The 27,338-nt window shown below is 35.4% G+C and overlaps 1 protein-coding gene and 1 pseudogene across 5 annotated transcripts in view; both read right to left on the bottom strand.

Annotated features, from left to right (window-relative positions):
- Positions 1–27,338, bottom strand: part of gol (ring finger protein goliath) — a 210,336-nt gene that overhangs the window by 139,176 nt on the left and 43,822 nt on the right. For 2 of the 5 annotated variants that reach the window (XM_089644477.1, XM_089644478.1), the window contains exon 2: positions 19,512–19,594. The exons of the other annotated variants lie outside the window; for them this stretch is intronic. The gene's annotated coding sequence lies outside the window, so the exon portion shown is untranslated. The remainder of the gene's footprint in view (positions 1–19,511; positions 19,595–27,338) is intronic. 5 annotated transcript variants of the gene reach the window in all.
- Positions 434–2,288, bottom strand: LOC149413850 (uncharacterized; annotated as a pseudogene).

Raw genomic sequence — 27,338 nt, 5'->3', positions numbered from 1 at the left:
AGCAACTTCCGCATAAGGTGTTTTTGGGTACACTTGAGGTGATACCATCTTGGACAGATGTCACAACCAACATTTTTCAGATCATCGTCTTCTACATCACTGATTAATTCTTCTTCACATCCAGTGCATGAAATTTTAGATTTTTTCAGATCATCATCTACTACATCACTGTGTAATTCTTCTTCACATCCAGTGCTTGAAATTTTAGATTGAGTAGATGTTACATTTAATTTCTTATTGGTTTCTCCAGTCTTTCGTCCTAGGTTCTTGTATTTGTCAGTGTTTGCTTTTCGTTTCATTTGTTCTTCCCTTCTTTTCGTTCGCTCTTCTATTTTTGTAGCCTGTTCTTCTTTTCTTTTTTTTATTGCTTCTTGCCTTTCAATCCTCTTTTTTACTAGTGCCTGTTTTATATCTTCTTTTTGGCCATGTAATTCTTCCAAGCATCAGACGAAATTGCCATCGGCATCGGTTCTCCTGGTTTCAATTTTCTTTTTCCAAATTGCAAACATTTTGGAGTGAACAAGTGATTGCTGAAGGAGGGAGATATTCCGCTTTTAATTTTGTTGGTTACGCACGACAAAGGTGTTGTTGCAGGCACCGGCGGTGGTGTATTTACAGACTTAGTAATAATTGAGGTAGGGCTTGAGTGGAGAGAGAAATTGGAATGATTTGTCATGTCCAGTGATTCAAAATCATCATCAGGAATAGACAAAAATAAATTATTTTGAGCATCTTCTTGGTCGCAATTTACTATGCAATCACTAATTTGTAATTCATTTGCTTCATAGCCTGAAGTTGAGGGTTGAGGGTCAGCATCTGGTTCCAGAACACCTTTGGAATTTAAAACGTAGTTTCCAATAGTGACAACACGATTGTCTGCTTCAGTAAAAGAAGCTTCGATAATTTCGATAACACGGAGTGCATCTATGTTCTCATCCTCTAATTGTTTTTTATGCTTTTGATGACGTTTTGTGCTGTTATTATTTCTTGTCTGTTAAAAGTAACCGCATCTTTTGGAGTGGTTAATTGTTCAATTCTGTTGGTATTTTCCGCACGCTCTAATGTATTTTGAATACACTTAGTGTAGTCAACGGCATCCGGGTTAAAAGGGAACAGCCCACATTTTCTAAACCCATTCTTAATAATATCTGTCATATCTTTTTGTAGCACTTTGTTTAGTAATGGACAAAAGGTACTCTAGACAAGACTGAATTATAATTTTCCGAATTCCCTTGCCATTCTCTAATAGTTTTTCGCCATTCGACTTTAAGAGGCCGGAAAACGCTGACGTCAGCTGGTTGCATCAAGTGAGTCGTGTTTGGGGGTAATGAATAGAGAATTATTTGATTATCATTGCAGAATTTGCTCAGCTCAAGAGTAAGGTGGGATTTATGCCCATCTACTAACAAGAGTACTGGTTTTGGAACAGAGTTTTTCTCCAACCAAGAATTCACTGCATTGGCTACGTATTCAAAGAATATTTCACTCCTCATCCAACCAGTCTCCGAACGACCAAGAAACCACTCATCGGGCATACTTTGTATTACATCTCGCGGTGGTCGAACATATGGAAAGACGACCATCGGTTGTAAGGTGGCACCTGCAGCTGTGAAAACTAACAATACCGTTATAGTTTCTTTTTCATTCCCGGCTTGAATTTCGTATACATTTTTCCAGCCTTTTGGTGCGATAACTTTTCCAGTTTTAGGGCAAACACTAAAACTGGTTTCATCGCCATTAAGTATTCTTCTCGGGTCTTCCAAAAGATTTATAGCATTGATGTCACTTAAATACTTTTTGAGATCATTAAACCATTTGCGTATGTACTCTTCAGTAACAACCGCTCTACCCTTACTTATACCTTCCGGGACACGCTCATTCAAGATTGGATGTCTCTTAATAAATAGGTCGTACCATTTTCTTCCCGGTCTATCATTTGTGAAGGGGTTTGGGCGTTTGTCATCCTTCATAATTTTTTGAACTGTGTTTAAAAGATCATCCTTCTTTCTTGAAAATCCACATTTGGCCAATTCGGGTAACCATTGCACCAAAGACTCTTCTTCCTCTTTAGTTAATGTGGTATCTCTACCCATATTTGTTTTATCAGGAACTCTGCCGTGGAGACGATCTTGTAGAGTTCCCCTGGGAACTCCATATTTTCTGCAGGCTTCTCTGATGCTAATTTGATCTCCCCTTATTGCTCGGAGAGCATCTTCAATTTTGCTTCGGTCGTATTGTAGAAGGGGTTTTTTATATCCCTTTGGTTTGACGATCTTCTCTTTCGGCATGTTGAATTTCGTTTTTATGAATACCTACCTAGAATTCAAATACAACATTAAATCATTCACCATGCCATAAAGTGTATTAGCACGTTGATGGCTGACATTTGGATCATTAAGTTCCTAAAGTCAGCCACGTCTACCCCAAAACAAAATGAGGCGGCTGACCTTTGGTGTTTATATTTTAATGCATTTATTTGTGTATGTAAGATCACATTGTAAAGATAGAGAACACTACTGCACACTTAGATTCCATATTTGAAATAACCTACACATGGCCTAAGGACAGCCCCCCCGGCTGACTTTAGGATGCTCTAACAAAATTTGTTCCTAAAGTCAACCACCACAACATTGCAAAAATCAAACATCATAAACATAATTTGAATGCTTGAAAACAAGGCAAAATAATCACAGAAACATAAAATAACACTTAACTCAACAATATTAGTAAAATTCAGGGTTTTTAAACTTACTTTGAAACCGTGGTCAACTGCAAATTTATTATGGCGCGCGGGAGAATGTCTGACAGGTCTTCACTTGTTTGAAAGCAACGGTCGAATATAGGGACAGAAAATAAGTTAGAGCCGCCATTTTGAAACCATGTTTGGTTCATTAGTTACTAGTGCGTGAACATTCTCATAGATGGTGATAGAGTGCACATTTTTCTTATTATTTCACGAAATTATGAAAGAGGCTGACAATAGGCACAGGCTGACTATAGGAGCGTTCACCCTAGTAGAAGTCTAGTATAAATATATCGTTTATTGCTGTTTAGTTTAATAGCCATATATGGTAGAATTTGTGAAGCTTAATACGCTATGCCTATTCTGTGAGGAGTGTAGTATAAATGTATCGTTTATTGCTGTTTAGTTTACTAACTAGTTCACCTTTCCCACCTCCTCCCTCTTCCTCCACATTCTCACCTTCATACTCTAATTGGCAGTGCAAAATTATGTCATTAAAAAAAAAACTAAATAAAATCCGTCCACTTACAACTTATATTTATATTATGATTCTAATTTAATTCAATAGGGGCGGTGCAGGTTGTCTCATTTTTAATGTCAGTGCCATACAAATTTTTCTTTAAAAAATGACAACTCCTTCATTTGAACACGCAATTGCTTCGTACGAAATTTTATAGCATAGTAATGATCAGCAAAAACTTCAGTGAAAAACATGCAACCAAAAAACAAGTATAATTTAATGTGTTGGCAAAATATCGCAAATTACTTGCTCGATATTAATTTTATCGACAATATTAAGTGGAGAATTAATTATTGTTGAGAGGGTTGTAGCATAAAGAGCCCACTAAAAAAAATCATAACCTAAATTAATTTAATGAGTGATGTTATTGATGTAGATTTATTATCAGCTGTTAAAAGTTGTACGTCGCACAGTGGGCTGAAAATCGCCTTTCATAGACATAGAGACTTGAATTTTCAAGGGTATTTTTTGGCTAGAAATGGATTCTGCTGATCATTACTATGCTATAAAATTTCGTACGAAGCAATTGCGTGTTCAAATGAAGGAGTTATCATTTTTTAAAGAAAAATTTGTATGGCACTGACATTAAAAATGAGGCTATCTCTGGAATCATAAGGTTGGCCACTCTATCCTTACACACAGATATACTACTATTTAATTGTATTTTTTGACATACTTCGTATTGTGGCGCAACTTGCGATTTTTTTTTTTAAATCCTCAAGTTGAAAAAAAAAACTTTTTTATGTTGATGATTCATTTTAATGCTTTACATATGAGTATGCTTTGTCTAGTTTACATTATTTTATTTACACTGCAAGCCAAAACACTGTGCATTTTTAATGTCAGTGCCATACAAATTTTTCTTAAAAAAATTATGACTCCTTCATTTGTACACGCAATTGCTTCATGAAAAATTTTATAGCATAGTAATGATCAGCAGAATCCATTTCTAGCCAAAAAAAAAATACCCTTGAAAATTCAAGTCTCTATGTCTATGAAAGGCGATTTTCAGCCCACTGTGCGTCGTCAGGGATTCAACCTTTTACACCTGTGCCCATTATGTGTTATGGTGTGGGTTGTAGGCTGTACCATGGTTCTGGCGTTATTACAATGACACTCCTGGATTTAATTCTTAGTTTATTGGTAACCGAGTACAGAGATTACGGTGCTTCCTAGTTGCTAGCTGGGATGTGAGAGGGAGATCAAACTAATACACGGACTTTTATACTACACATATCTGTCTCGCTCTACCCTGTGGTTATCAATGTCTTTAGTTTTTTTTACATAGATATATTACATCGTATCGTATTGTTGAACAATATTATCACATTAGCGCAAAAATCCGTAAAAAAATTTCAGGATATTATGTTAGGAAATCTAGTTAGGTATTCCCTTTATAGGACAACTTTTTTTAACGATACGCCTTTAATTGTTTTATTTATGTTTTCTATATTCATTTTGATGAACAGAAAAAACATTTTTTTTTTGCTTTTTTTTAATTTTCAATTTTCCAGCGGTCATTTTTCTGACCGGAGTCCATTTAGGTAAAAAAAAATTGATTTAAAATTTTTGTTTTCATTTAAAAAAGACAGGTTGGTAAGGAAAAATGTACCTTTATTTATTTGCGTTACAGGAGAATAACTGCTTTGATAATTTTATAGAGAAGCTGACCAGGACGCGATTTTCGTAAATTTACTCAACATGTGCGGACTTCGGGCGGTTGGTTCGATTCAAGACCTCTGTGCGTTACCTCAGAATGATTACAACCCATAAGAGCGATTATAACTTGTAAACATAAAGAAATATAGACCTTAATGTTGCTGGTCTTAAAACTATCCGTTTTCAGCTTATGACCTATAAAGGGTTAAAGAACCCGTGAAAAATCACGAAATCTGTCTTCACTTGTAAAGATTAACCCTTAGAAATTTAAATAAAATAAAAATACATTTCAAAGAAAGAATAATTTTCTGGTAAAACAATATTACATTATGGACAGGTAATTTATAACTTTTAAATACTGAAGACAATATTAGTGATTTTTTCAAACGAAAATCTGAAACAGAAAAATCAGAAAAGGAAACGGTCACATCTGGGACTCGAACCCAGGACCCTTGTCTTTCCGGGACAATGCTCTACCAACTGCGCTAATGGGACCCTATCCTATTCGGTCACTTTTTAACTGTATCATACTTCGAATAAGAACTACCAACGTTGTCTTCATTTTTTCACCGCACATTTTTTATTGGCAACTATCTTTATGTATGATCGCAAGATTCAACCCGAACTAAATGCAATCCTAGACAGCGTCTTATAGATAAACCTATCTTATTGTTTTTATTTTTAATGTGCGACATCTATTGACTTTTTCTGCAAGTTTAGAAAATGAATTATTATTTTTCGGAATAACTTATTGAGTAAAACCTCAAATTATAATATTTAAATACTGAAGACAATATTAGTGATTTTTTCAAACGAAAATCTGAAACAGAAAAATGTCGAAAGATCAGAAAGATGTCGATCAGAAAGATGTCGCACATTAAAAATAAAAACAATAAGATAGGTTTATCTATAAGACGCTGTCTAGGATTGCATTTAGTTCGGGTTGAATCTTGCGATCATACATAAAGATAGTTGCCAATAAAAAATGTGCGGTGAAAAAATGAAGACAACGTTGGTAGTTCTTATTCGAAGTATGATACAGTTAAAAGTGACCGAGTAGGATAGGGTCCCATTAGCGCAGTTGGTAGAGCATTGTCCCGGAAAGACAAGGGTCCTGGGTTCGAGTCCCAGATGTGACCGTTTCCTTTTCTGATTTTTCTGTTTCAGATTTTCGTTTGAAAAAATCACTAATATTGTCTTCAGTATTTAAATATTATAATTTGAGGTTTTACTCAATAAGTTATTCCGAAAAATAATAATTTATAACTTGCCTGAATTCTTCACACATTAGTTGCAATTTACTACAATACTAATGACACAAATTCAAAACGAAATTAAGAGTTGCACCTGTAAAAAGCAAAAACTAATAGAATTTAGCAATATCGACATGAATAAGAAATAATAAGATCTGAGATGGAACATAGTGTTATGTATAAAAAGTAGTTAGTAGGTATATGCATACAATTATAAGTGTATAGTAGAGCAAATAAAAAACAAACAAATATGGATATAATTTACTTGAAAGGTTACGAATGGGAGAAGATGTAATAAAATTATTAAAGCTATAAAAGTTAATTATTAGCCGATAGAATCGAAATAAGTTGCCTTTTAAAGCTCACAAAATTGTCAAAACCAAACATATCTATAAGTTCACAGTATTTATTCGCAAGGTTGTGAATTCTAGGAATTGGTGAAAAAATAGAATAATTAGTGTTGAGGTTCTTGTTAAATTTAAAAGTATCTTTACTGCGAGTTTGCCTAGCAGGAACATTAATGCAAATAAGTTCCAACAAATTAGGGCTGTCAATTAAAGATTTAATAATTTTGAATAAAAATAGCAAATCAATTAACACTCTTCTATCAGATAATTTAAGAAGTTTAGTTTCAGCAAGCAAGTTATTGTAATTTATAAATTCGATTGGAATTTTCATTTTAAAATTAATGTACCGAAGGAATTTATTTTGTACTTTTTCTAATGATTGAGAATGGACCTTGTAGTACGGTGACCATACGGTGGAATTGTATTCTAATTTGCTTCGTACTAACGAGCAATACAGATGTTTTAATGTTGACATACTTTTAAAATTTGCTCCCATTCTCAAAATAAAACCTAGTATTCTCATCGCATCGCTTGTTATTTCATCGATGTGTTCGTTAAACTGTAGACTCTCGTGGAATATAACACCAAGATCACGAATCTGTGATACACGAAGAAGATTAGCACCATTCATAAAATAGGAAAAATTAAGTGGATTTTTGCCTTTGTAAAAACTGATAATCTGGCATTTACCTAAATTTAGTTGCAAATCATTGACAGAACACCACGCACATAGTTTATTAAGGTTCAACTGCAAAATTGCGCGATCGTCATCGTCTTTGATTATTCTGTATATCTTCAGATCGTCGGCAAATAACAGGACTTTAACATTAGTAAAAATATTAACAATATCATTGATAAACAAACAAAATAATATTGGGCCCAAGTGAGATCCCTGTGGTACTCCGCTCGAGGCAGCAAATGTATAAGAAGTAAACGAATCTATCTTGACTGCTAAGTACCTTCCTAATAGATAACTCTTAAACCATTCCAACATGCTCCCTCTTATTCCCAACAATTTTAGTTTACGTAATAATATTTTGTGGTTTACTTTATCAAATGCCTTACTGAAGTCAGTATATATGGAATCAGTTTGATGTGATGCATTAAGGGCATTAACAATATCATTCGTGTACAATATCAAATTGGTAAGAGTAGATCTACCTTTAATGAATCCATGTTGAAGGGGAGAGATGGTTCGATTGATTCGGGATATCAACTTATCTAGTACTAGGCTTTCAAAAAGTTTGGGTAAAGTAGACATTATACATATTGGCCTATAATTTGTTACTTCGCTCTTATTACCTTTTTTGAAAATGGGCGTTAAAAGACTAAACTTCCAAAGGTCCGGGAATACACCTGATGAGAGTGACTTTGTAAATAACTTATGAATAGGATATGACAATGTATGCATACAATTTACTAAAAACCTGGGCGGAACATTATCAGGTCCTGCGGATTTTCGGGAATCAAGACTCTTCAGCTTAGATATAATATCGTCTATGGTTACATTACAGTCAGATATATCAAGAGTTTCAACCAAATCAAAGCACGAAATATTGCTGTCTTCACTTGCATTAATGTAAACGCCGCTAAAAAAATCAGCAAAAAGATTAACAGTTTCCTGAAGATTTTGGGATAATTTAGAATCGAATGACACACTACTAGGTATGTAAGTACCATTTTCTTTTTGGGATTTAACATATTTCCAAAAGAAATTTGAGTCGTCCATGATAGAGCCTTCGACATCACTAATGTAATTTTTGTAACATTTTGCGGAGAGCTTATTGCACTCTGCCCTCAATTTTTGAAACGCAGTATAATCGATGGCCAGGCGACTTTGTTTGAATCTCTTATGAGATAATTTTTTGAGGTAAATTAAGTCTATCAGGTCTTTTGAGAACCATTTTGGGTATAGAGTTTCTCTGTAAGTCGTTAAAGGAACAAATTGTTCAATTGCAGAATTAACGATGAAGTAAAATTTTTTAAGGTGTACATTAATATCATCGTCGCTATCAAAGAATGACCAGTCAGTCTGTTTAAGGAAATTTGAAATTTTAACATAGTCAGCTTTTTTGAAATTTCGAGTTTCTACTACCTTTTTTACGATAGGAATTGGTTTAAGATTGGACATGCATATTTCTAGTGGTGGATGGTAAACATCGACAGGTAATAGAATTTCGGTACTTCTCACAACACAGATGTCAGACACATTTGACAGTGCCAAATCCAACGTACGACCTCCTATATTAAGAACATTATTACACTGTGTTAGACCTAAGAACAGTGCCATATCTCTAATAACACGAATATTAACATTAGAACAAGAATTGACAGAATTCATATTACACCAATCATAATGTGGCAGATTGTAATCACCAACTAGAAGTAGTTTAGTATTAGGATATTTAGCACAAATTGATTCAACCTCGTCGCAGTGATTGCTGTAGCTTTGGACATCAGAATTCGGAGGTAAGTATGCACATCCCACTATTATTTTACCTCTAGAAGTGTTCACATTGACAAATAGTTGCTCGATGGATGTGTTTTTTGTGGATATTTTTGAAGAACTGAGAATTTTTGAGATAGCAATGGCTACACCACCTCCTCTCGTTTTGGCACTTGTTTTAGAATTCCTATCCATACGGTAGATGTTGAAATTAGGGAAGCCTAATTCGGCGGAATTGATTCCTGAGTCGAGCCATGTTTCGGTTAAAATGAAGATATCACTGCTGATAGTTGCCGCCGAAGTCAGCAACATGGGAAGTTTAGTGCGGATCCCTCTCACATTATGGTAGTAGCATTTTATTTTTTGTTGTTTCAGTTTTTTGGCGCACATTCAATAATTTTAGGTACAGAGTTCACATATTTGATAGTTATATTGGTTTCACCGTTGTTCTTCCTCGTCTCGAGTTGTTGGCGTAAATCTAGAAGTTGAGTCCTCTGCAATGGTGTTTGGTCGTTACTGGCCTTTATACCGTTTTTCAGTTTTGCGTTCCTGGTCAAAACCTCACGAGCCGAGACAGAGTCATTGAATTCGACCTTAATCGGTCTAATTTTGTTGGACTTTTTTACACCAAGTCTGTACGACTTAACCACACTCGGTATTAATTCATTATTTATATCACTAATCGCTGAAACTACTTTATCGCTGTCCATTTTAATAATTGTTGTTGTTGATTCTGAAATACTTTCGGGAACATTAAATAAAATAATGTTCTTTGACCGGGTTTTTCTTTCCTCGGCCTCTGCGAGCAAATCATTTATTGAAGATGAAGTATTTGTCGGGTTAGTAACAATAGACTGAGTATCCGTTACACTTTTTAATGTTGACAATTCTCCTTCCAACATTCCCATACGAACAGCCATCAATCCTGTGGTTCCTAACAGATCCGTTGTTATCGGGGTAATTTTACCCATTTGCTCCTTCGTAAATTTGTTGCCGGGGTCATTAATAATTTTTATCAGCGAACAGAGTAGATCCTTGGCCTTGGTCATATAATTAAGAGAGTTCTCGTTTAAATCCATATTAAAATTTATTTAAAAAGAGTTAAAAATATGTTAACTTTATTCGTAATTAGTTTATACACAAACGCCTGTTTCCCGCAAACTGTTTAGCACTATTCAAAAGTGACGACACTTTCGACCAATGGCGATAGTAATGACGGACTGATAATGCGCCTGCGCGTTTGGTATGTTTACCAGTTGAAAATTGTTATTTTAATATTTTTAAAACACAGCACTGCACAGCACACACGATAATTTAAAAATCTAACTGATTGAATATTTCGAAGATGAAGTGATTTAACTACTTCGACACTTTATGTTGTGTTTACTTGCAATTTTCTAATGTTTTGGAAGTTTTAATGTGGAGCGTATTCACTATCTGTGTAATCAATGACGGTAGGTAAAACTGTTTTCGAATTCTGTCTTCTAATATTACGTAGTGTAATCCGAAAACTTATCAATGCATACAATTATGGACCATCAAATAGAATCATTTAAAAATTTCTACAGAAATTCCAAGTCATTGGAAATCCTTCTGTCAGACAATTTAAGCATATTAGTTCCATTCAAAATAGTGTTCAACAAAATTGCTGGAATACATAATAAAAATTATACAACGTAAGAAATTATTTTTTATTCTTTCAATAGCTTTTACATGAAAATTGTAATGTGGGTTCCAGACGGTAGAATTGTATTCAAGTTGACTTCAAACAAAGGCAAAATATAACCGTTTAATACAATTAATATTGTTGAAATTTCTAGTTAACCTAGTTATAAATCCCAACATTTGTAAGCCCTTGATAGAGATTTTCGTTATGTGGTTAACAAAAGAAAGATTTGATTGTAATGAATAATCTTAGTTCCTTGAGTCCTAAATTCATATTGCCGGTCTTTTAAAGCTCTTGGTATTTTTTGTAAATCGTCTCTGTACTCTATCTATTAGAGCTATACCTTTCGCAAAATGATCCATATGTAGAAAGTTATAACTTGCATTATTATAATATTTCTGTTCGCTAAATATTAATTAAATTGAACATTCTAATATTCTGTCATTTATATAGTTAAAACACTAAGGGCCTTACAATCAAATGTGTTTAAATTTTACACAACTGATAAACAATCATTAATTTAAGCTAAATGGTTGTAAATCATTTTTTAAAATGTTAAACTGGAAATTTCGAAAGAAAAGGAATAGAAGCGAACAAAAAACTTAGCACTTAACATTTTTTAATAATATTTCTGAATCTGTCCTGCCTTAATCTATAAGCTATTTAGCTATTTGTGATCTGAAGGATGATATTTCATTCTGTTTCAGAAGTTATTTTATTATAAGAGAATGTTTTTTGATAGTAAATCGCTGTGTTGCTCGTCGGAACAAAAATGTAATTTTTGCTCTTATTTATAACAGGTATACTTATTACGTAGCACAATGGTTCCGTGCATATTATTGCAGATTAAATTAATACACAGCACAGTAACAGCGAACAAATTAAGAAACCCACCTAATATTTTTCTATATTGCAACTATAAATTGAATTAATCCAATATGTTATCATGTACCCTGATACAGTATTCCTTAACTATGCATATTATTACATGTACCTTGATAACATTTATCAACAACGCACAACATATAACAACGCTTACCGATTGATGTTCGGACTCCCCAGGCACTGCAGTGCCTCCTCGATGTTAACAGAAGGGCGAGTTCCAGGATTTACAGCTCTGTTAAGAACCAGGATTGCAGGACTGAGGGAAAGGATAAACCATTCCAGAAACATTATTATCATAGAATCCCGTCTGACTTCAGGATCGAGCATTGAAGACCATTGGAGAAAGATACTTGCTCCCACAATCTCAGATCCGATGGATTCCCGTGCTTCTCTGCTTTAACTTAATTTCATTTTCTATTTAATTTTTAATTTATTAATCTCTTCTTATTTATTTTACTATATGTAAATATTATTTGTACTTATATCCTCTATGGGATGTGTGGGATTGCCCTAACCTCCCCACATCCTGGAATAAAGAATTTATTATTATTATTTATTATTATCATGTGTTTTCATTAAAAAAAAACTAATATGTCTGAAAAAGTTTTTTATTTTGATTACTTTGAAAAATATATATATGTATATAGACTATATATTACTAGCTTAACTATTAATGTAAAGTATGGAAATATAATTCATAACAGCAGCGTGTACAAATGTTAAAACACAGGTTAATTGTGGTACGTACGTATCTAGAAATGTACATATTTACGGTCATATTGTCACATTTGAATTTAGCGATATAAAAAAATGAGTTAAAACTTTTTATTTCATTTAATTTAACATTAAAATATTTGAATATGTACATACTTCTCTAACCAGTTTTAAGACCGACTTAAGATACTGAAAAAAAACCGCAAACCAATAAGGAAAAATATTTAGAAATAAATAAATTAAACATTTACAATAATTATGAACTATCGTGATAAGAAGAAACACAGACACTGAACTTTAACCTGATACTTAACAAAGGATTTACTCAAGGAGAAAAATATTGTACGTATTTAAGTAATTATACCAACCGTAGCATTTACGTCTTCCTTATATTGCAAAGTTGTAGGTATTTATTTACTATTAAAACTTGGGATGAGAGATGGTAGTTGTTTTCTCAGATAAAGTAAGTATAATAGTATTGGTCGAAAGGGGATCTGCGAGAAGATTTGACTTTGATATATTGGGAAAGAAAGTCGCAGGTCAATATTACCTATTTCTCTTTTGTATTTATGAGATAAGAAAAATTAGGTCCGCTAAAAGAGGAAATATACAAAACTTGGTGTGCTATTTATTTTATTGTATTTAGGAATCCAACAGTTATTTATAAGGTAAAATGAATATAATATGATAAACCAATTAAGTTCCATCCATTATCTACATGGTATACAAACAAATTACACATAGGGTATATATTTTGTCGATGTAGGGACCTACTATAATGCAAACAAAAACAAAATAAACAATAACAACACTGAAAACAGTAAAAATGGTACTTATAATGGTAGCATCCACAGGGCGAGAAAATGCAAGAAAAGACAAGGCGGGCCAAGAAGAGTTAAGAAGAACTAAAAAGAGACAAGAAGGGCAAAGAACAACCAAGAAGAGTCAATAAGAACCAGGAACAGCCAAGGAGGGCGAAAAGAACAATGAATAGCCAAGAAGAGACTAGCAGAAACAAGAAGGGACTGTAAGATGTAAGAATATATAAGAAAAGACGAGACGAGCGAAGAGGAGGCGAGAAGATCAAAAATATGCAATAAGAGCCAAGAAGAGAGAAGAAGAGTCAACAGAAACTGAGGAGCAAGAAGAGACGAAGACAAAAAAGGAAAAAAAAAATCTCTAATCAAATCCTGTAAATTCCAATATTGTCTTGTTAGGTTGCCTATATACCGGTCGATTAAACTGCAACCTCTTTCCCATACTCAGAGTACGTGTTCCAGGTCCTAACAAATCAGTGCCCCCTGGTGTACCGGTCGCACCGGGACAGGAGTGCTCCTGTCCCGGTGAGTATCGTATCTAAAAATATATTTTGTCCACCTGGGTCATTCAGAAAATATACAGAAAGAAAATTTTATTGGAAAATTAGTAAAATTTTACAAATTTGTAATAAATTATTTTAGTAAGAAAACAGGTTTCAAAATTTCTGCTGTGGATATTTGGGTATAAAAATATACTCCATTGTATTATTTATTTATTTTTATTATTAGGGACTTCAGAGACCCGTGACGTCTACTAACCTTAGATCTTTTAACCATAAATCATTTTAAAGGAGCCCTTGCTTGTGTAGTGGTGTGTACTAGATGGATAATAATTTGTGTTTTCGTTAGGAATCTGAAGAATGAAACAAAAGACACAAAAATAACATTGTAGAATTGAATCGAGAGTCTAAATTTGTAAGGAATTTATAAACGTCGCACCCATCTTTGGGAATTTTCGGGGTAAGAGGGGACTGCGGGCGGGTGTGTAGTCCAAATAAAATATAATTTTGAAACTTTAGATACCAGCGGGGGGCACAAATACATTCAAAGGTGTCCTTTTTAAAATGGTTTTCCCGTACAGTATAAAGTATTCAAATTAAATAGGTAAATAAATCCATATAAAGTTCATACATCTTAATTTGCACTCGCCGGGGTTGAACTCGCGACCTCTGCATCCAGAGAGTCAAGGAGCTTGCCACTCTAGGTCATCAAAGTAAAAAGAATATGCTGATATCCAGTTAATTCCGTCAACTTTATTAGTCTGCGATAAAAAATATTAACTTTGAACATTGTATGCATGATTAATTTATTGGTCGTTTCTTTAACAATATTTATAAATTAATCATACAAAACAGAATGCATTGAAGAGCAAAAACTATATTTAAGATTACAGTTAACGGTTAGTAATAAGATATCCAATATTTAATAGAAATGCGAAAGCTTAGATGGACGGCAGGAGTATCATTAAAAGATAAAATTAAAAGCTCACGCATTCGTGGTAGCCTGGGTGTCACTGACATAAACAGTAAGCTAGAGGAACGACAGTTAAGATGGTATGGGCACATAAGACGGAGACCACCAGACCACACTGTGAAGCAGGCAATGTCTATAGAGCTTCAAAGACAGTCATCCAGAGGTAGACCAAAGAACTCCTGGATGACCCAATGCTCCAAAATCCTACAAAGAAACGGCCTAGATGAAAGCGACACTCAGAACCGAAGAAGTTATAACCTGAGAACGAGAAGAGCCGACCCCAACAGCCTACCTAGGCAATGAGTTGGGATAGTGCTAGGAAGAAGAAGAAGAATAAGATATCCAATAATCAACCATGTATTTAGACACACAAAAAACATGAAAGAAAAATATTTCGAATAAAATAAACCGCCCAGGAAAAAAATCTTCTCTAAATAGTATAAAATAAAGTCGGTTTCCGCGTCTGTCCGTCAGTGCGCTTAGTTCTTCTAAACTCCGCAACGGATTTTGATGGGGTTTTCACTACCATTTAGAGAATTTCTTCCAAAGGGTTTATGTATATAATATACTCATATTACATTTATAGAAAGTAAAGAAAAGTCAATGTTTTGAAATCATGTCGTAAAAAAATTATTTTCGGGCGCTTATATTGCCAACGCTGGCTAAACCTTATGAGATATATCAAAATAATGTAGTACGGAATTGTATATCTTAAAAAGGCCTACAGAAAAGTCCTTGATGGTATATGTCTATCTCCTAAGGATAACTCTATATTACTAGACTATTGGTTCATCAGGCCAGTGGTAAGAGTGTTGGGTCCTCACAAAGAATTACTTGTGAAATGGTTTTAGTAATTTTGATTATGTATATTGTATATCATTTTTATAATAATAAATAATGTAATAAAGTAGTAAATTTAACTGACAACCAAAACTCATATTGTATTTCTTTACTAAATAAATAAAAAAAATGTTGTAAAAAACGTGAAACTTACGCTTATAATAAAAAATGGTCTGAATTATTGAAATCACAGACATAGGAATTAATAGACGAGAAGATAATGGCGAGGGGTAAAATCAACTGTTGAAGAACGAAGGGAGTGAAGCTGACTGTGATTCGTCAATAAATCAATCTGACAGTAAATAGGCATCTCGCATTATAATATCACCATTTACTTCTTAAAAGTAAAATCTGCTTTGGAATGAATAGACATTTTTACATGGGAGCGCAAATTACTCGCCACGTTATGAACAAATTTGCGAAGTCCAAATTCGGCAAAAAAATTCGGTTCTATTTTCAGAGTCGAATATTTCGTTTAAGTATTTAGTTAAGACACTTTTATAAATGTTCATAATTTACTTCCCAGCAACCAACCAGCTTTGTGTTTCGCGTCCAGACGTTTCTCGATGTGATAGTAACAACTGATTCATATTATACGATGTGAATATGCTTAAAATAAAGTAAAATAATGCTTATATATGGAATGTAATACGACAATTGGGTTTATTCTCTTTTTCACATCTATTTTTACAAGTTTTCATAGTACAAGTCAACATTTTGCCGTGTTATTTCGTAAAATGAACCGATGATGCCTCGACCATAGTTCGCACAAGAATGATGACGTCACGTTTTCAAATTTCACTTGAGGCCATACGCGAGCACAGCCGGCTCCAATGGAACCGGTAAGGGGAGTGGGGATAATACGCTTTTAATCACTTAGGGCAGGTCTATTAATATTCATATGTCTATGATACAAGCACAAATTTGAACTTCCCTACATAGAAGGCGGTCTGTGGCAGGACAACGTCTGCCCGGGTTCACTAGTTCATTATAAAAAGTCCCAAATTAATTTGAAGAAATGTTCTACCAATCTTTGAAAAACTTTGTAGGTTTTGTAAAAAAATATTGTAATCAGTAAGGCGGGTATATTTGTTAATTATCTCTGGAATTGGAGCTCTTATTAGGTTTGTCTGTGACCTTAATTATGCAAATGAAATATTTCTAAAGTCATATTAATATAAAGAGGCCAAAGAAGAAAATAATTAGTATTTCCTTTGAGGGGAATTCAGAGCGAATCGCTAATTTCGTGCGGGTTTTATCGTCGTATAATATTTCCCAAGCAACCGGCATGAACATCAAGGGCAAAATACTCAACACTTAGCTAAGCAAAAGCAGGTAAAAACATAAGTTTAAAGATCATCCGCAGTTCCCAAGGACCTAAAAGTTTCAATTGTAGACACCTAGTACTCAAATGATAAAGAAAAGGTACAAATTGTTTCGGTTAGAACTAGAACGTCCAGACGTTAGGAGGGTAATTGCAATACTGTTAGTGGCACACAAACTGCTCATGGTGTTCTGGAACATTAGTATTTAACAATATTTTGTACAAATCTACAGTTTTATTCCGAGATTGATGAAATTTTGAACACTTGACTATCAAAACAAGAGGAAGGCCACTGTTTATATCTGATTTCGAAAAATTTCTGCGCAAAGTCCGGGGCTTAAAGATAGTTTACGATAAAAAGCGCAAACTTCGTAATAGTAATTTTCTCACGTTTTCGCGACGTCCTACTAAGACGTCGCGTCGACTTCACTCTCACACCTAATAAAGCTATCATTCCTACTAAATTAAGCCATCACGTCGAAAGGCTCCGCAACCCGCCCCTAGTTTTTTATTAAATGAAACCCATCGGTCGATACCTTTCCACTCGTTTTCCTTCGAATCGGTCGGCAAGTCGGATAGAGGCCCTACAAGCACCTAACAAGACGCATGTCCGTGCCGCACTACCTGCGACGCGTGATCTAACTCTAATCGTACCTACCGCATAATGTCATAGATAAGGCTGTATAATTTATAACATAATATAATCCGGTTAGTACTGGACACCAACGCGCAAGGCGCAACGAGGAAACCTTACTCGTCGGAAAATTATTGTAACTATAAATCCCACTACTACTTACGTCAAATATTATTACAACCTTTTGCAAATTTAATTATACATAACTCCGCGTATATCTGACGTCTTGACGCAATTTAATACCAGCACTCTGATTTTTAATTTTTTCATTAGATTTTGAAATTCAATGTCGTCCAAATGCCTAAACTGAAGCAGAGCACTCGAAAGGTGTAACCCTGAGGTGATCAAATTTGCACAGTTTTTCCAGTATACACTTTTTGGATCAACGCAACTATTTTTAGCTAGCATCGTCATTGCTATCGTGAGCTGGAAGCCTTTGAAATAACAATTTAATTAACAAGAACAGACAAAATTTCTGACGTATTTCCAATAAAAAAAAAGAGTTTTGGAAAACGGGGAGCCAATTCTTAAATACGAGTTATTTGTATTGATGTGAACAAAAACGTTTTCGCGGAAAAATCACAGCAAGGGCGATTTACAACTTCATTGATTTAACCTTTAAATAATGAATAACGTATAGCTACGATTTACTACTAATATTACATAGTGACTTAAAACTAAGATTTATAACTAGCAACTACTGAGACTATACCATAACTGGTGACTTATATCTAAGACTTGTATATAATGTCTAGTGCCTTACAACTAAGATTTATAACTAGCAACTACTGAGACTCTACTATAAGTGGCGACTTACATCTAAGACTTGTTTATAATAGCTAGTGACTTACAACTAAGATTTATAACTAGCAACTACTGAGACTATAATATAACTGGTTACTTAAATCTAAGACTTATTTATAATAGCTAGTGACTTACAATTAAGACGTATTTATAACTAACTATACAAATAATAATCGTAACATCACGCTAGAGTTTATAAATAAATACAAATTGTGACAAAAAGTTAATAAGTAATTTAATTATATTAAAAATTATAATATTTCTGGGTTTAACATACCCAAATGTTTTCGTTCTGTTTCAAAGACCCAATCCTGTTTAATTACGTCTAAAAGGGATCCAAATGATAATGTAGTCTCCTTCAACGGAAGCAATCTTCCGAACAGGCCTTCCATTGATATGCTTGGTGTAACTATAAGTGACCAGCTCAGGTACGGGGGCTCCATCGAAGCCAGAGTAAAGTTGGCCTCTCAGAAGCTGGGCGTACTGTACAGGGCTCGCAGATACTTTAATAATACACAACTGCTGACCCTGTACAAATCGCAAGTGCGCCCTACTGTCGAATTTGGCAGCCATCTCTGGTCCGGAGCCCCTAAATACCTGAAAAAACCCTTGACTCTGTGCAAAAACGGGCGGTCCGTTTGATAGATTCCCCAATCTTAACAAACGGACTGCAATCTTTAGAGCACAGGCGTCAGGTAGGTATGCTGTCCTTGTTCTATCGGTATTACAATGGAAGATGCTCTGAGGAACTAGCGTCATTGATCCCTTCGGCACCGGTGCGTAGTCGGGATACACGACAAACGCGCGCCCAACATTTGTACACGGTTGACATTTGTCACATGAGAACGGGTCGCTTCTACGATTCGTTCTTAAGTTCAACAGCTCGGCTGTGGAACGATCTGCCGGCCTCTGTGTTTCCTCCCTCCTACAACATGGGACTCTTCAAGACCCATGTTCACTCCTTCCTCTCCACAAGAAGACCCTCCACACAGCATCCCCAAAGATGACATAGGCCCTGAGGGAAATTATTTTCTTCAGGGCCTCCTGTGTGGAGTTAAAATTAAAAAAAAAATAAAAAATAACTATCAACTACGGAGACTAAACCATAACTGGTGACTTACATCTAAGACTTGTTTATAATAGCTAGTGACTTACAAATAAGATTTATAACTAGCAACTACTGAGACTATAATATAACTGGTTACTTAAATCTAAGACTTATTTATAATAGCTAGTGACTTACAATTAAGACGTATTTATAACTAACTATACAAATAATAATCTTAACATCACGCTAGAGTTTATAAATAAATACAAATTGTGACAAAAAGTTAACAAGTAATTTAATTATATTAAAAATTATAATATTTCTGGATTTAACATACCCAAATGTTTTCGTTCTGTTTCTTCATCAATTGCAATTAGGTCCATCTAATTATTAAAGAGCTGATCTTGATAATAAATAAATCTGAAACAAAAACAAAAAAAACAAAAAATTAGGATTTGCAGATAATTTATAATAAAACGGAAATCTTTAAATGATCGGCGTTTTTGTCGCCTTTGCACAAGGAAACCGGAATATTGTAGACGTTTTGAAAAATACGACTTTTTTTAAATCGGTTCGAATCGAATCTGGCCTTTGAAAACAAACCGAATCGAATTGTATTTTGGCAGAGTACTCGTCTCTGTGTAGTAAGGTCTCCAACAAGTTCATCGTGTACAAAATACATCCGCCTTGTTGACTACTTTTATTTATATTCTATCATTATCAATCTTTTTAGAAACGAAACAAATCTATTCTTGGAATAATTCTAAATTGACATCTCGAAAAAGGTCCATCACTAATCGAGATGTTGGGGGTCTGATTTTATCATAAATAAACAAATAATTTAAAAATTATGTGTAGAAAACAGACAACTTCTAAATTTACAAAGTGGGAATTTCACCACTTCTGAGCTAAGTGTTGACCAGAGATGTGCTTTATTTCAAATAAATCCATTTCAAATGGAAATGCAAAATGGGTATTTTCCATTTTGCATTTTAAATGCTATTCTCAATGCATTTTCTATTTTAATTGCTTTTTGCAACATTCTTCCTACTATCTCTACTCATCTTTTTTTCATAAGCCCCAAATATCAGTCGGTCCTCAACCTCGCTATGAGAGATAATTTCATTTTGTCAAATTGCTCCCTGGTAGGAGCCCTGTCAATTGAGTGATACCATTACAAAAAATACTGATTCAAATACTGAACATGGGGCCATGACGCTGTAATATTAAATGTTAGATATATTATAGTTTCTATGTTTTTACGTTGGCAACATTAGTCCCGCGCAAATTTTTTGTGGTTTCATAATCTGTAGTCGTGGTGTTTTTGGATTTACCATCATGTATAATGTTTGTTCTACATTGATGTCCATTATTAAATGACAATTTTTTATAAATTCTATAATTATTTTAATTATTTGACCTGAGAAACCATTTTGCATTTTCAATGCATTTTGAAAATAGGTATTTTGCATTTGAAATGCTTTTCTAAAAACTATTTTGCATTTTCAAATGGTTTTGGGTATCCATTTTGCACATCTCTGGTGTTGACTATAGTCAACACTTTACTCAGGGGTGGTGAGACTCTCCTTAAAAGAGCGCTGTCATAATAATAATAATAATAATTGGATGACTTGTATAGCGCCGTTTTTGTGCAAAATCACCTCAAGGGCGCTGTCATCCTCAATGTTGTGGTGTATGGTCCTGACACTGAATACCTATATTCTTAATATAATATTAGTTTAAGTCCCCGGCGTTGCCCGGACTTTTTTTGAAGGACAAGTATGCAAAATTTGATCAACCTCGGAATTAAACCGTAAAAATCAAATCCACGCCGCCCGCTACAGAAGTTCTTCTTTACAAAAATATATAAATCATAATATGCATATTTTATAAGAAAGAGGAAGAAATTACACCGGAGTTATAAAGGTAAGTGTGCCTCACAAAATGTATGCGTTGATTTCTTAAGGAATTCAGAAAAAAAGAATATAAACAATGTGGTTAGTTCATTGAATAGTCTGCTATTTAATATGTGCTTGTGACTAGTGGGTATATTATTATCATAGCTAAGTAGGTAACACGTTTTTTAGAATAGTTTAAATCTTGAATGAATCGAAGGTCTCACGTACAACATTAAACTAGATATTATAATATTATGTGGAAACAAATCTTAATAGGTATCAGAAATAATAGCATAGTGAAGAAGTTTGTTGTATTGTTATTTTTTTATTTTATATTATAGAAAAACACAGTACATGATTTACAGAGATGAAACAATATACAAGAATAAGATACTTCATGTTGAGTACCTATGATATGTTTCCTTGTAATGTCTGCTAAGTGGTATGTTTATTCCTTAATTACCAGGTGACGTGTGTATTTTTCAATTCAATTTTTTTCAATTCAATTAGTTTATTCCTTTAAAAACATTACAAAATTACATTTTATTTCGTTTTTAAGTACATTTGTAAAATGGTATTACATAATAAGTAAACGGTGTATAAACTATACCAGCATCAATAGAGCTTGCCTTTTAAAGGCAGCTTCACCGATGCTAAATATGTCGATATCCGAATTAATTCTGTTCAACAGCAAGACTGCTCTCCCCACCGGCATGACCATTGGCAAGTTGGTCCTGCAGGCCGGGAGATAAAACAGTCTATGCTGTCGGTGACGGAGATAACCATCAGGAACATAGAGACTAATACTCTCCATGATAGTCGGATTTACTAACCATCCACGAATCAGTTTGAAGAAGTGTGATACAATATGCACATCTCTTCTGACCCGTAGATGGTTCATACCGAGCATGCCCAAGAGAAAGTCAGTAGGATAGAGCCACGGGTAGTAGCCATACTCCCTCAGGTAGAGGAATCTCAGAAGTTTCTTCTGCACTCTCTCCAACATAAGGGAATACTTCACCTGATGTGGGCTCCAAACCACCGACCCACTCTCAAGCCTACTCCTAACCAACGCAATGTATAGCACTTGGAGAACCCGGGTGTCTCTAAAATTCATCGCAGTGCGTAGGACGAAGCCCAGCTTTTGGTGTAGTATATAGGAGTGTGTGTAATGTATGTGTGAGTGTTAGTGTGTGTGTCTGTATGTATGCGCATTGAACAGTTTAAATTATTGACATGATGCCACGTCTGAATTTGGGCAGTGAATCCGAAAAAAGGTCAATGTTAGAGTTAAGACAAATATTATTTAGAGTATGAAGAGCTCGGTCAATTGGTGTTATGAAACAATATTATTGAATAGGAACTTATTAGGGTATTAATTTAATACGGGCAACACAGAGACGGGCGGAAGAAGGAAAGGCGGGCCGTTTCCGTTGGCACTCTTGTTACAGGTTCGCAGGAAACCGAATCAGTAATGACAGTCACGGGTTTAATTTTGGAGTATCCTACAGTTATGGGGTGTATTATTTTATGAATCGAAAGAATATGTTTTCCCTGATTGGCGAATTAGATGCTGCATCTGTTTAATAATTCAGCGCGTGGAATAGCACTGTATGTCGTGTAAGTCTCAAAGGTATGTTGAAGTTATTGTTGTTTTCGCCACTCGCCAGCCAAAATACGCTTCAGAAAGAAAAATAATCACTCATGGAGAAAACGCATGGAACATTGGTAAAATATTTACTAAAGTAAATACACAAAGAAGGCATTTTATGAGAGAAGGCATTTATAACAAATATTTTATTTTTTTGGTCAAGCTTTGGCAAAAAACATAAAAACTTCTTCGATGAACACAAGCTTTGGACAAATACACCACAAATATCAGGCAATAAAAGCATTCAATAATCTGACACTCAACACTAAAAATGAGGGAAATAAAAAACATTTCACAAACAAATTTAAGACATGGATTAAAGAACAAAAAAAGAAATACTACAAAATTAATTTACCTTAATTACACGGTACACATATTATACACAACCGACCATCAATCGTATATATATCGCTTAGTCTTTATAACTGCCTTAAATATTTTATATTTATTACGTGACGTTATTTCTTAATATTTAATTTAAATTTAACTAACATGATTTCAATAGAGTACATTTTTATTAACCTACATAAAATTGTAAAATGGAGGCCTCAGTACGGGTAAAGCATCCAGTGAAGCTCACATTACCAAAAAATAATTTATAAAAAAATTAATGAAATAAAAACAATATTTTGTGTTTAAAACCACGAATTTTTATTAATTTTAAGACCGACCGGTTTCGCTACACTCGAGCATCGTCAGGGTACAAAATTAAACTAATCAATAATACAAAATGTGTCATTATATATACATACAGAGGGAGATAGAAATAAAACCAAAATGAAACAACAATATATCAAAAGAAAACAATTAGTGTATATAAATATTATAATAATAGAGAAAAGGCATTAATAATTGTAAGGTGATTAAGGGATACTGGGAATTTTACAGTTTACAGGGAATATTCCCAGTATTGGGCTTTTTGACAAATCTAATTGATTATTCAGAATTAAACTTTTGGTTTTAATGGCTTTCTTTATTTCTAGTGCTTCTAGGTTATTCAATTTGTTACTATGGTCTTTTCTATGGAGAATCTTAGCACCGGTGCTTTTATTGAAGGTATGATCTTTTTCAATAAGATGATTGGCAAACTCTGAAAAGCCATTGCTATTTAGGCATCTAAGATGTTCTTTAATCCTAATGTTGACATTGCGCGTTGTCTTCCCGATATAAAACGCTGGACAATTATTACAATTTAATTTATAAATTCCTGCATGACTAAGTGTGTCATCTTTATCTTTAGAATTGACTAAAAACAATTGTCTTTAACAGTCATCTTTATCTTTAGAATTGACTAAAAACAACATTTGTACATTTGTATACTGGAAACACAATATTAACATTATTTTCAACTTAAGGCGATACACTACGTCGTGTAATATTTTAAATCGAGCCGCTATCAATAACACTCCTTACGTAGATGGCGATAAGGTTTAAATTCCCGTTTAACACCATCCGCCTGTTTTGATTTAGGCAAGAAAAAAACATGGCCAAAAAGAGCCTTTTATGTTATTTTGTGGATGTTCAGGCAAAAATATTTAATTATTTTCAGATCATTTTATAAATAACTTAATTAGCAACATTATACAATAAAATCATAACCGAAAATGGGTTCGTAAGGAGGAGATTTTGAACTTTAAAGCAGTTTTCATCGGACTTATTACATTACATTACATTATTTTTTCTGGGCTTATAAAAAGACTTATCAGAGATGTATTCTACTCGCAGTATTTAATTAATGTATCATCTGAAACATTTCTAAGCGACCAAATTTTCAAACCTAAAACGAATGTTTTTGCATTACTACGTAGTGCATCGCTTTAATCCACTTTTTTGTACGACCATTTCATTTCTTCCGCTATTTTTTCACATTGTTAAAGTTCAAGATTGAATCATAAAATTTATTTAAGAGCATTTTAAAAAGTTGATATGGCTCTTTATTTTATGTTTTAAAAAGAAGCCATCAAAAGAGTCAATAACTTCGGTGCATAGAGGTCAGTATTATGCGTGGGACGGAAGGATTTCATTTTGGGATAAGAAAAAAGTAGATATTTTTTAAAAACAGTAAATGGTGTCAAACAAAAAAATTCTGGCGGACAAAAAAGTACATCCACAAGAAATACCAGTTGTTTGAAAAGCCGTTAATAATATTTACAAAAATTGGACAGCTCTGTATGGCAGAGCATTTAGCGAGTAGGATGGAATGTTTTAAGTCATTTTTATTCGAAATTAACACGAGTGCAATGTTTTCTTGGCTTACTTTAACAGGTAGATATATTTTTAAGATTATCGTCAATAAGATGTCAGGGTTTCGTTGTCATACTATATTATATTATTACGGTAGGTACGAGTACGTATCGATGTCCTTTTTTCAATGCCAGTAACCTGACACCGAAAAGTATTACAGAAAACTACAGAAAACGTAAAACGGAAGACGTTCGGAGTTCAGATGGTCAGGCACTATGATTTGTAGCTAGGCCAGTCCATACAACCCCAATTATCGGGGTTTGTTGTGGGGTTGAAGTGAGTGGGGAGAGGAATAAGACAACTAGTCACTAGTCACGCAGTTTTAACATCGCGTTAAACACGACTTGCAAAGTTCTAATCTGAATAATGGCCTTTCACTGCTAGGGAGACACTGAGAGCCTAAGAGTAGAGCCTAAGAGTAGAGCCTGAGAGTAGAGCCTGAGAGTAGAGCCTGAGAGTAGAGCCTGAGAGTAGAGCCTAAGAGTAGAGCCTAAGAGTAGAGCCTGAGAGTAGAGCCTGAGAGTAGAGCCTGAGAGTAGAGCCTGAGAGTAGAGCCTGAGAGTAGAGCCTAAGAGTAGAGCCTAAGAGTAGAGCCTGAGAGTAGGTAATAATATTATGGTTGTGAGGTTAAAGTGAGTGGGGAGAGGAATGAAATGACTAGTCACTCCGCAGTTCTAACATCGCGTTAACACCACTTGCAAAGTTCGAGTCTGAATAATGAAAGAAAAAACTATATTAGATCTATCAAAAAATTTATTTATAAAAATGCAAATATCAGTCATTTTAAATACATGTGGATTACGAAAGATTTTTTAAATATTTATGTTGAGGGATCAGTAGGATTTATAAGCCCTGTTAGGAGTTCTACCGAGCCGAACCCTCTGATATGAAAATATCTGAAGTCGGTGAATTATTTTCCCATTTGATCTCTGGTGAGTTGACGTGTTGTTCTTGTATTGTTTTGTATTTATTTTGCTTATATAATGCACTTGCATAATGTGAATTGACTAAATGATCATTTGAGGAAAAATGTGTGGAAGGGTTTAGTTTTCCTATGGGGAAGATTTAACCCGGGACATAAAATCGGAAATATCATAACATTTTATCGACTGAGCGTAGCGGAGCCGTTTTAGCTCGACCGTTTAGCATTTCATCCGTCTGTAAATTTGTTTGCTTATTCCGTTTCCGGTGATCGCGTTGAATACTACATTTATCCTGTCGAGATAGTTCTGCTGGAGAGGTCAAAAGAGAGGCCCGCCACGCAGTCGGTAGACAGACGCGTTCGCCGCCAAGACCTGGCCAAACCTCAAGACACGAACCCGGGCACCGCTGCTGGTGATCTATTGCAGAGGCACCCACTCCCGCACCCGCCTCCCATACGTCTACAGAAGTACAAAAGAGAGGCCCGCCACGCAGTCGGTAGACAGACACGTTCGCCGCCAAGACCTGGCCAAACCTCAACACACGAACCCGGGCACCGCTGCTGAATCACCGGCCTAGCTTGCCAGCCACTCGGGGTGATCTATGGCAGAGGCACCCACTCCCGCACCCGCCTCCCATACGTCTACAGAAGTACAAAAGAGAGGCCCGCCACGCAGTCGGTAGACAGACACGTTCGCCGCCAAGACCTGGCCAAACCTCAAGACACGAACCCGGGCACCGCTGCTGGTGATCTATGGCAGAGGCACCCACTCCCGCACCCGCCTCCCATACGTCTACAGAAGTACAAAAGAGAGGCCCGCCACGCAGTCGGTAGACAGACACGTTCGCCGCCAAGACCTGGCCAAACCTCAACACACGAACCCGGGCACCGCTGCTGAATCACCGGCCTAGCTTGCCACTCGGGGTGATCTATGGCAGAGGCACCCACTCCCGCACCCGCCTCCCATACGTCTACAGAAGTACAAAAGAGAGGCCCGCCACGCAGTCGGTAGACAGACACGTTCGCCGCCAAGACCTGGCCAAACCTCAACACACGAACCCGGGCACCGCTGCTGAATCACCGGCCTAGCTTGCCACTCGGGGTGATCTATGGCAGAGGCACCCACTCCCGCACCCGCCTCCCATACGTCTACAGAAGTACAAAAGAGAGGCCCGCCACGCAGTCGGTAGACAGACACGTTCGCCGCCAAGACCTGGCCAAACCTCAAGACACGAACCCGGGCACCGCTGCTGAATCACCGGCCTAGCTTGCCAGCCACTCGGGGTGATCTATGGCAGAGGCACCCACTCCCGCACCCGCCTCCCATACGTCTACAGAAGTACAAAAGAGAGGCCCGCCACGCAGTCGGTAGACAGACACGTTCGCCGCCAAGACCTGGCCAAACCTCAAGACACGAACCCGGGCACCGCTGCTGGTGATCTATGGCAG

Source organism: Hesperophylax consimilis, chromosome 21 (assembly GCF_061612785.1).
Source record: "Hesperophylax consimilis isolate HC1 chromosome 21, BYU_Hcon_1.0, whole genome shotgun sequence".
Taxonomy (NCBI): Eukaryota; Metazoa; Arthropoda; class Insecta; order Trichoptera; family Limnephilidae; genus Hesperophylax; species Hesperophylax consimilis.
Note: the sequence above shows the minus strand (reverse complement) of the source record. Positions and strands in the feature narration are given on the sequence as shown.